Genomic DNA, 9,232 nt, shown 5'->3' with positions numbered 1-9,232 from the left:
ATGTGTTTTGAGAAAGTTCGATGTTACCATTTTTAGTCAAAACTCGTTAGCGTGGAAGTGAGAAGGGCATATTATTTCGCCGCTACAAAACGCTATTTTTATACCTCTTCTACAGTTCCAAACAACATTACACTTACGTGGTAGTGAGTAGAGGGTCCCTAAAGCCAAACCGAAGTATCCCGAGGTCTTTATGTGGTCGGATAGAGTCCAGAATGAATTAAAAAAAAAAAAAAAACATAGTCTAGTCCATACAACTTTTCAATTTCAAAAGAAATACTGGACTATTTTTTTTTTTATTTTTTTTTTAACGGCGGCGAAATTGTGAATTTCCAGAGCACACTTGGCAATCGACTCCTACGGACTTTCCCCTAAAGATGGCAACATTTCCGGTAAGGTACTGGCTTGATGAAATTCATTCTGGACTCTCTCAACCCTAATGTTGACTGAGCTGATGGGCCTGCCTACTTTTTCTATAGGCACGGCTAAAAATGACATGCCTGTGGACAGGGATGACGTCCCAACAGTGAGCTGTTTCACAGGTGTGTCCAAAATCTTCAGAACAGTGTTCAGCAAATGGCGAAAAAAAATCTAAGGTGGGCCCAGCCAGTTGACGTGAGCTCCTGTAGCACCTTGGAAATCTGCCAAGCAGCTGAGACGTGCGCTCTTGTAGAGCTTTGGAAATCTGCTCTACAGTCGAGACATGCGCTCCTGGAGAATTTTGGGAATTGTCCTAATTGAGACATGCACTGAACATTATAAATCTGCTCTTAAGTTGAGACATGCACTCCTGGAGAATTTTAGAGATCTGCTGAACAGTTAAGACATGCCCTCTTGTAGAGCTTTAAACTGCTCTACAGTCAAGACATGCGCTCCTGGATAATTTTATAGTAATGTCCTACAGTTGAGACTTGCGTCTGTGAAACCTCTGCCACATTTGAGGCTCACGCTTGCGCTCCTGCAAAATTTGAAAACGTTTGGATTGGTCTGTATGTGTGTGCACACACACTTCAAACACACAGTAGATAAAACCCTCTAAATGACCAGATGGACTGTTTTTAAAATTTTTTTCGATTACTTTGGTGCATTTCTCAGGGTGTACAGTGTAAGATAATGTTAACTGAGCTGATGGGCCTGCCTGCTTTTTCTATATTTTAGTATATTTAGTATATTCTTTATCTTCTACTGTCCTTATTGCTTAGTTGTGTTTCTTATATTATATACTTTTAATTACTTTTTTCTGCTGTTAGTGAATGTGTGTGTGATGTCTGTATGCTACTGAGACCTTGAATTTCCCCTGGGGATCAAGTATCTATCTATCTATCTATTAGCACTCCAGTTACCATGGAATAAACGCTAATCATTCTCCATTAGCATTTCAGCTACCATGGAAATAACGCTCATTATTCTCCACTAGCACTCCAGCTACTGTACCATGGAATTAACGCTAATCATTCTCCACTAACTAACTAGTCTCATATAATCTCCTTCCTCTCAGGCTGTCCAACCTAGAACAGACGTGCTACATTAACGCCATCTTGCAGAGTTTGTTTGCACTGCGGCCCTTCTGCACCCAGCTGCTCCTGCAGGAGAAGACATGGAGGCAGGAGCCCTCTGCACTGCTCCTCAGGTAAGTACACACACTCCCTCTCCTCAAAAGGTCCTTTGTGGGTCTCCTGTGACGTAGGAGCAGTGCAGATTGAGCTGAAGCACACACATAAACCCCCTGTCCCTCTTCTCCCTCCCCAGTTGCATTGTGGGTATCCAGTGCCTTAGAGGCTCCAGCGAGAGGGACCTGAAGGTGGCAGTGCTGATGGAGCTGAAAGGTTGCATCGCCCTGCGCAACCACGAGTTCCAGGGAGACTCACAGAACGTAAGAAAACACATGAAATAAGACACTTTGCTTAAAACAATCTCATGCATACTGCAATGGTAAAACAGTTCATGCCATATGACGTACACTGACATGTCATTCTGGGTGTTTTCTGTTTATTTATGTGTGTTTTATATATGTGCCTTTATGTTAGTATGTGGCTTTGAGTTTGAGTGTGGTTTTCTCTGTGTGTTTGTGTAGGAGTTCCTGTCAGAGTGTCTGCTGGGCCTCAGGGACATTGGGCACGTCCTCCAGATGGGGGGGACGTGTCCTATCAATACCCAGTGGACAGGACACTCAGCTCTCTCAATTGCCTTTCACCCCCCAAATCAGAGTGGATGCCAAGACTATTGGGGTTTACAGATTAAATTGAATTTGGAATAAGAAATTAAGGCCTTAGCTTAATTACAAACAAATAAATACATCTATCTATAAAGCAAGAAGCGCCTGTGTGTCCTAATGTCGGTGCCATGCATATCTCGCGGAATGTTTGTCAGACCGACCTAAGATTTCGTATGTGGCTCGCGCGTGGCCCAAAGGTGTGCAATCTCGATTTTGACGATTTTTGAATGCATATTTCAAAATATGCTTATTTACGTACAATGTTTATCGCTGCACTGCACTGTTTCCAAGGGGACCAGTTTCAGGGGAGCTCCACCCCATGTCTACAGTGATGCCAACTATTTCGAATGAAAAGTAGCTAAAGCCAGCTCCAAAAGTCGCTAGATGACGTCACATGCTAATTTGCATATTAATTAATGCAATTAATTAAATGCACCCCCCCCAAAAAAACCGGTAATGGCCCTTCAATTCCCTTTTACTCCTGTTTGCTTTTCTCCTACTCATATAGGCAGCTTTAAGAGCCTAGTTTAAATATATTTGATTTAATATACTTGTATATTTATTGATAGGCTACACTTTACTTTCTGTAGCCTATCATCTAGACTACACTAGCATCAGGTGGCTGAAAAGTAGTCATTTCCAACCTATTCACTGCTGCATCTGCTTTGCACTGCTTGAAGTCTTGAACCCTTACGGCAATGGGTATTTTTTTGAATATATCACACACCCAGTTTGAACACCCTGATGGACACTGAACTCTGGGGGTTCACTGAAATGGTTTAGGCTACTGGAGTGTAAGAATTCCGCCCGTCTTTGCGCAATTGGTCATTGATTGACGGACATTAATTAATTCATATAGGTGGCCTGCACGCACAGTTTGTTTGATGCATTGAGTTTCCGACCATTCTCCCCTGAGAGCTTAGAGAATAAAATGAGGAGAGCTACCTGTGTTTTACATAATGTGTAACATTTAGTCACATGGCCAGTTCAAAATCACCATTTGACTGAAATGTGTGCCGATATCAATTATTGGGAAAAACATTGTTTGGAGTGGATGGCGGGTGGATTGTTGATGTCTGCAGGTGCAGATGACATGACTACAGCTCATCCATGCATCTAGGATGTTGGAATTTGATAGGATACAGGTGATCGGATACAGGAACTGCAGAGATACATTGAAAATGAGGATTGGTAATGTCGGAATAGCGGTACTAAAAAAAATCGGAATAGAGGCATGTCGTAATAACGGTATGTCGTAATAGAGGGTCGTCGTAATAACGGGATGTTGTAATAAAGAGTGAACCCCCTTTTAACCCATCTGTAAGGCTAACAAGAGCACCACACTTCAGTGTAGGTTTATGTAACAGACAGTTTATACACTCACTACCTGGAGTTATTTTCCCGCTTGTTTTCCGGGCAACGGCATTTTGAATTGAAGACTCGATAAGTCTATGGACAAATGTGAATTTCGTGTTGTCGACGGAAGGAGGACTGTGGGCATGAGCATTCAAAAAGGGGTGTGTGTCGTCGATAGACTTATCTACGGTGGCCGACAGGTACAAACGACGTGCAACTTATGACAACAGATGCAAATCAACAAAACACGTGCAAATAGATAAAACACAACCAACTTAAGAAAAGATCTTCATTTGACAACACGTGCACATCATTTAGAAAACGCACTGCAAATTCAGACATTTACATTTCAAAAATGCGCTATGAAATTCTCAACACAATGGAAGTGTTTCCGGGGGACACTTAAAAGTGATGAACACCTCTGAATAGGTGATTTTATGTAGCACGTTTCTGATTTGCGTGTTGAATTGGCAGCTCGTTTCTGAAATGTAAATGTTTTCTGAATTTGCAGCGCGTTTTCTAAATGATGTGCACGTTGTCAAATGAAGATGTGTTTTGTCTATTTGCACGTGTTTTATTGATTTGCACCTGTCGGCCACCATACTTATCAGATAAAGATTGTGTTTATTTCTGTACTGAGTCACTGGATCATCGCTCATACAGTGCAGTGTGGTGATTGAGTCTGAGATGAGCGCTCATTGTGGCGTAATGAATCCGATATAGTAGCTGACTTCCGAAAGTGTGAATCGTGGCTCGCTCCTGGCTGGACCCAAAATGAAATGCCTGGATTTCCGTGGCCAACTTTCACATCATTTTCTGAAAAGTCCATGTGGACAACAACTTCCTCCTCAGACAGGGTCTGTACAAAACGGAAATCATGAAGGTAACGGCTACAAACTTTGTTTCGGACAGCCTAGCAAGATAGCAACACAGAACGCCGTTGTCAGGATACCAGAAAGAAGAATAACGTAATGTTTGACTGCAGCAATAGTTATTCACAATTAAATAGAATTTTTGACGTTCAAGGCAGCATGAAGGATACATCAATTAGTTAGCCTATTAGCTGGTTTGATGCTCATTGAACTCGATGAAAATCCCTTCATATTTTAAGCGCTGCTATATGATGCAGTAGGCTGGAGTATATAGCATTACAAAGAGGCAAAAATGCTTCTAAAATGTGAAAATCGCTCTAAGCACTTTGATATTCCAGACTTGTGTTCAGCCTAGCCTAATCCACACAATCTCTGCACTTTATTTAGCGACACCAAAATGGAGATAACGTTACCCTGTTGGACAGGCTAGAATACACTTTTATTTCAGTTTTTCAAAGATGAACACTTAATGTGTTAGGCTAATAAGCTAGAGAAAAGTAGGCTAATTTTGCTTGTTGATTCAGATGTTAGATCAAGGCTATGCATGGGAGGTGATCCACAAAAGCCTATGGTCGGAACAATGGGATGTCGGGAGCAGAGGGTTTATTATTTTATTACTGGACTGTCGGACCAAAGGGAATTTTTCGTATTATTGAGAGGTCGGAACAATGGAGCATCAGCGAATGGGCTACTGATATTAATATTAGCTATGCTAGAAAGACTTGCATGTGTGTTAATGTAAATAAAGAGAAACATAGCCTATATTGTAGATTCTCTTCAGCTTTATTAATTTATGTTGAATAAATGTTGCACTTCTGTGCACAGCCCCATGCTTTTCTGACGTGACGATGCTAGCACGTTAGCGGCGGTTAGCAAACTATGCTAACTTCTCCTCCAAGTGACAATCATATTATATACATGATGCTGGCTTACATTAAAACAATAAACATATTACTTATGAAGTTGACTGTGTGGCTTAATCCACAGATGTGTTGAGTACTGTTTCGTTATGGTTTGCGTAATAATCAAAGAACACCCTGAGCACAGCAGCACAATATCATGCAGCCCCTGAAAATAGTCCCCATAGGCTAACTTCCAGCAACAAGGTTGAGCTGCAGCAGACAAATTGGTTAGTGGCTGGATTATTACGCCTGAATGAGAGTATAGTTCCATGTCAAATCAGCCTAGAAAATCGCCACGTTTCATTTTCCGTTGGTGTTATTACACTTTCTTACTTGAGAGGAGACAAGTTTTAAATAGGAAAATTACCGGAAATTGTGGTGGATTTCTATGACTTAACGGATGCATGTATGGTTTTTATAAACTTTGATATTACTGTAATTATTATGAGACTTCAAGGCCTATACACATCTAAACAGACCAGCAGTCAAGGAGTGGGGTGAAGGAGTTCACAGTGACACCTGGCTAGATGGTCGAGGTGAAGGAGTTCACAGTGAACTAGATGGTCGAGAGCGAGAGGATGATGTAATGGTGGTAACAGCAAGGCCAAGTAACAGGTGGCAAGATAAGAAGCCCTGTTACAACTGGAAAAAAACAGAATCTGGGAAAAACCCAGAAGAAGACAGTTTGCATATAATTTATGCATGATGAGACACCTTGGTGGATGCTGATAGGCCAACAGATGTCTTTCGAGGGTGGCGAGAGGGCTCAACCCCAAGGTTACGGAGTATAAAAGATAGACCACAGCCACCTGTTAGTCAGATCTCATCGGGGGCGCCAGCTGATGACATCACATCACCCTATTGCTTGACACCTGGTCTGGACATCGTTTAGGCTGGACTATCACTGCAATACGGTGAATAAAGATCAACAGTCTTCAGAGATCTCCTGTCTGCATTGTCTCCTTCGGACGCTTGTTCCAGAGTGCTAATTAGTAAGTAGTTAAGTGATAAATTGTTCATTGGATTCGGAAATGGACCGTTTTTTTCCACGACAGATCCTTAGTCACTTTTAAATGTGATGCTAGCAGGCGAGATGCTAATGGTCTAATCCGATTCAATGATCTAATCTAGGCTGGAGCTAAAAGTGGTATCGCCAGACTCGGAGAATGGCTGGGTGAACTGGAGAAAGGTCAAAATCAACAGTTTGACTGTTAATGTGATTTTTTTTTACCCTATTCAGCTGTAGTGTCTCGCAATAATTATCTTATTTTATTATACGGCTCTTTACAATGCAAGTAGAACGCTTCATTGACTTGAATGGAATTTCACAAAGTTCTACCGGTCATTATTTTCATCTAACGGTGGGTTTCCACACACCGAAATTTCGCGTCGCTCTCATTGAGGTTGAATGGAGACGAACTTCGCCCTAGTTGGGCGAAATGAGAGCGAATCGCCGAGGCAGGCGAAACAAAGTTGCCGAAAGTTTAACTTTATTTAAATGAGGACCATTCGAGAACCAATCAGGTCCGCGTGTTTGTGTTTAGAGGCGGGAGTTACAAAAAAGTCTGATCAAGATGGCGGAGACTACCTGAGCTGTACACAAAAATTTGTATGTGATTAAAATGGCACTTGTATCAACTCGAATTGCGGTTTATATGCCACACGAAGAGCACATACACCACTAAATATGTTAGTTTAAACACTCAAACTTTTTAGCTAGCTGACAGGCGAACTGCTAGTATGTTCGGACATTGGATTGCATTGTAAACCTAGCTAGACAGCTAGGCTACATGCTGCAACACAGGTATGAAATATATTATGGGCCCTATCATGACATTCTAAAGTGCATCGTCACTCGTCAAAAGTCTATTCAAATTTAGTAGGATGTCCAGTTCACATTGGGAGGGGTTTCGTTATCAAAAGTGGAGTGCATGGCGCAACAAGGTGTTCCTAGGTTTTTTAATCAGTCATATGGGTGTGTTTGGGGCGTAACATCATTTTAAACCAATGAGAATGACATCTGGCATTCCCTTTAACGGCGCAAAGCGCGATATGTCAAATAAATGCATTGGTATTTTGGCATTCAACGGCGCATTGGAAGGAGGCTGCTTGCGAGACCGTATGAAATAGTCCTTCTTAAACCATGCTTTACTAAAACCTAGCATAGCCTTCACGCATTTGCACTCGTCTATTATTTAAACTCATTGGCAAAGTGAAACTTCACCAAGGTGTCAGTCAACGAAGACAGTTATATGCAGTTACTTTCACTATTGACTGACAATGGGTTACCATCGAAAACATAGGCTGGAAAAAGCAACACTTACCCTAATATTGCTCAAATGACTGAATAAAACAACATTTATCCTGCAGAGGAGTTGCTTATATCTCGTGACAGTGCGTCTTCAGCTGTGCTCCATACGTGTCTCTCGCCTCTCCCCTAATCACTTTTAACCGTCATTACCAATTTGCAAATGATGGTGAATAACTACTCATCATGAGATGTACAGTATTTCGTAATATCTTTATTCTAATTATGTTTCCCATTGTAATCGTGCAATTGGTAATGCTTTGCATGGACATGCGCTGGTCTGCGTTCATGAATGATAGAAGGATGCCAATATGACTGTTGACATGCGCTCTTAAAATAGCATATGAACAATTCGCCATTGACTTCTGACCAGGTTTAGGTGGTGTATGATAGCGATTTTTAGACAACGCGCCAGGCCCCTCCCTAGGTTGTTAATGGCCACACCCCTGGTCGCAATGTTTAAAAAATAAACGTGCAAAATACCGAATTAAGCTTTGCGCGGGTGAATAATGAGCTTTACGCCATGCGCTGGAGCCCAAAATACAGCCCTATGTCTTATTGACCTTGTTGTTTCTATAAACATGAATTGTTGTTTAAAGGCAACATAAACTTAGTCGAGGCATAAAGACCCCTGGATATCTTCATTAAGTACTTAAACGTTTGAATTAGCAGGTTAACCCCCGAGGCGAAATTTCACTGGCCAAAATTCGCAAGGTGTTTTGCTCTGTGGAAACCCACCGTAAGGACCTCTAAATAATGACCGCTGTCAATGGCAATGATTTTTCATTCAAAAGTAAAGTCAGACCGTTGATCAGCTGTGTTCTAAAGAACGTTTGATCCAAGTTCAGTGTGTGATGCGAACTATTTGTTTCTCAGCAAAAGCAACAACGAAACGATAACAAATAAATGTAAAGAGACATATCATGGAGTTCATTTTTTCGTTTTGTCAAGTAGCAGTATATAGTCAGGGAGCCAAAGTCTCAAAAGCTCAAGAAAATGGGTTGAACCTGACATTGTCTGCCATACTTTTTATTTGTGTTTTTTCTGTTAACTTTGACCCTAAGGACCAATAATTGGAGGATCTGCTCTGCCAGAAATATCGCAAAAAAAAAAAAAAATGTGGCCACTTTAGTGTATGCACCCTATCTTTTTTATCAGAAAAATGTGAAAAATATATTTTTCCCTCAACTCCTCAGTGGGTTGGGTAGGCTATAAATGCATTCCAGATGCACAGAATACATGTGCTGACACCATCCACTGAAAAGATAACTTGTCAGGTTGAGCTTCCAGAACTTTCCTGTGAGAAACATGAGGAGGCAGATACCAGGATGTTTGCTCACATTGCATTCTCACTTCATGTTTCTCACAGGAAAGTTCTGGAAGCTCAACCTGACAATCCGCTGACAAAAGGACAGTGCGACCAAGATCACAAAAGATTCCACCAAGAATAAGTGTGCATCCTGCAGGAAGTGAGTTGTTCTGAACTGCCCATGCTTCCCCCATGTAGTTCAACAGATTAGCCTTATTCAGTGGATTGTGAATGAAGCCTTTCCATTCAGGTATACGGACGAGGGAGATACCA

The 9,232-nt window shown here is 41.5% G+C and overlaps 1 long non-coding RNA gene across 1 annotated transcript; it reads left to right on the top strand.

Annotated features, from left to right (window-relative positions):
• Positions 1-1,518: 1,518 nt before the first annotated feature.
• On the top strand, positions 1,519-2,277 carry LOC121697530. The gene is made up of 3 exons (XR_006026477.1): positions 1,519-1,627; positions 1,747-1,870; positions 2,072-2,277. It is a non-coding gene; the product is annotated as an uncharacterized LOC121697530 (long non-coding RNA).
• Positions 2,278-9,232: the final 6,955 nt, after the last annotated feature.

The sequence above is a fragment of the Alosa sapidissima genome, chromosome 22 (assembly GCF_018492685.1).
Source record: "Alosa sapidissima isolate fAloSap1 chromosome 22, fAloSap1.pri, whole genome shotgun sequence".
In the NCBI taxonomy this organism is placed as follows: Eukaryota; Metazoa; Chordata; class Actinopteri; order Clupeiformes; family Clupeidae; genus Alosa; species Alosa sapidissima.
Note: the sequence above shows the minus strand (reverse complement) of the source record. Positions and strands in the feature narration are given on the sequence as shown.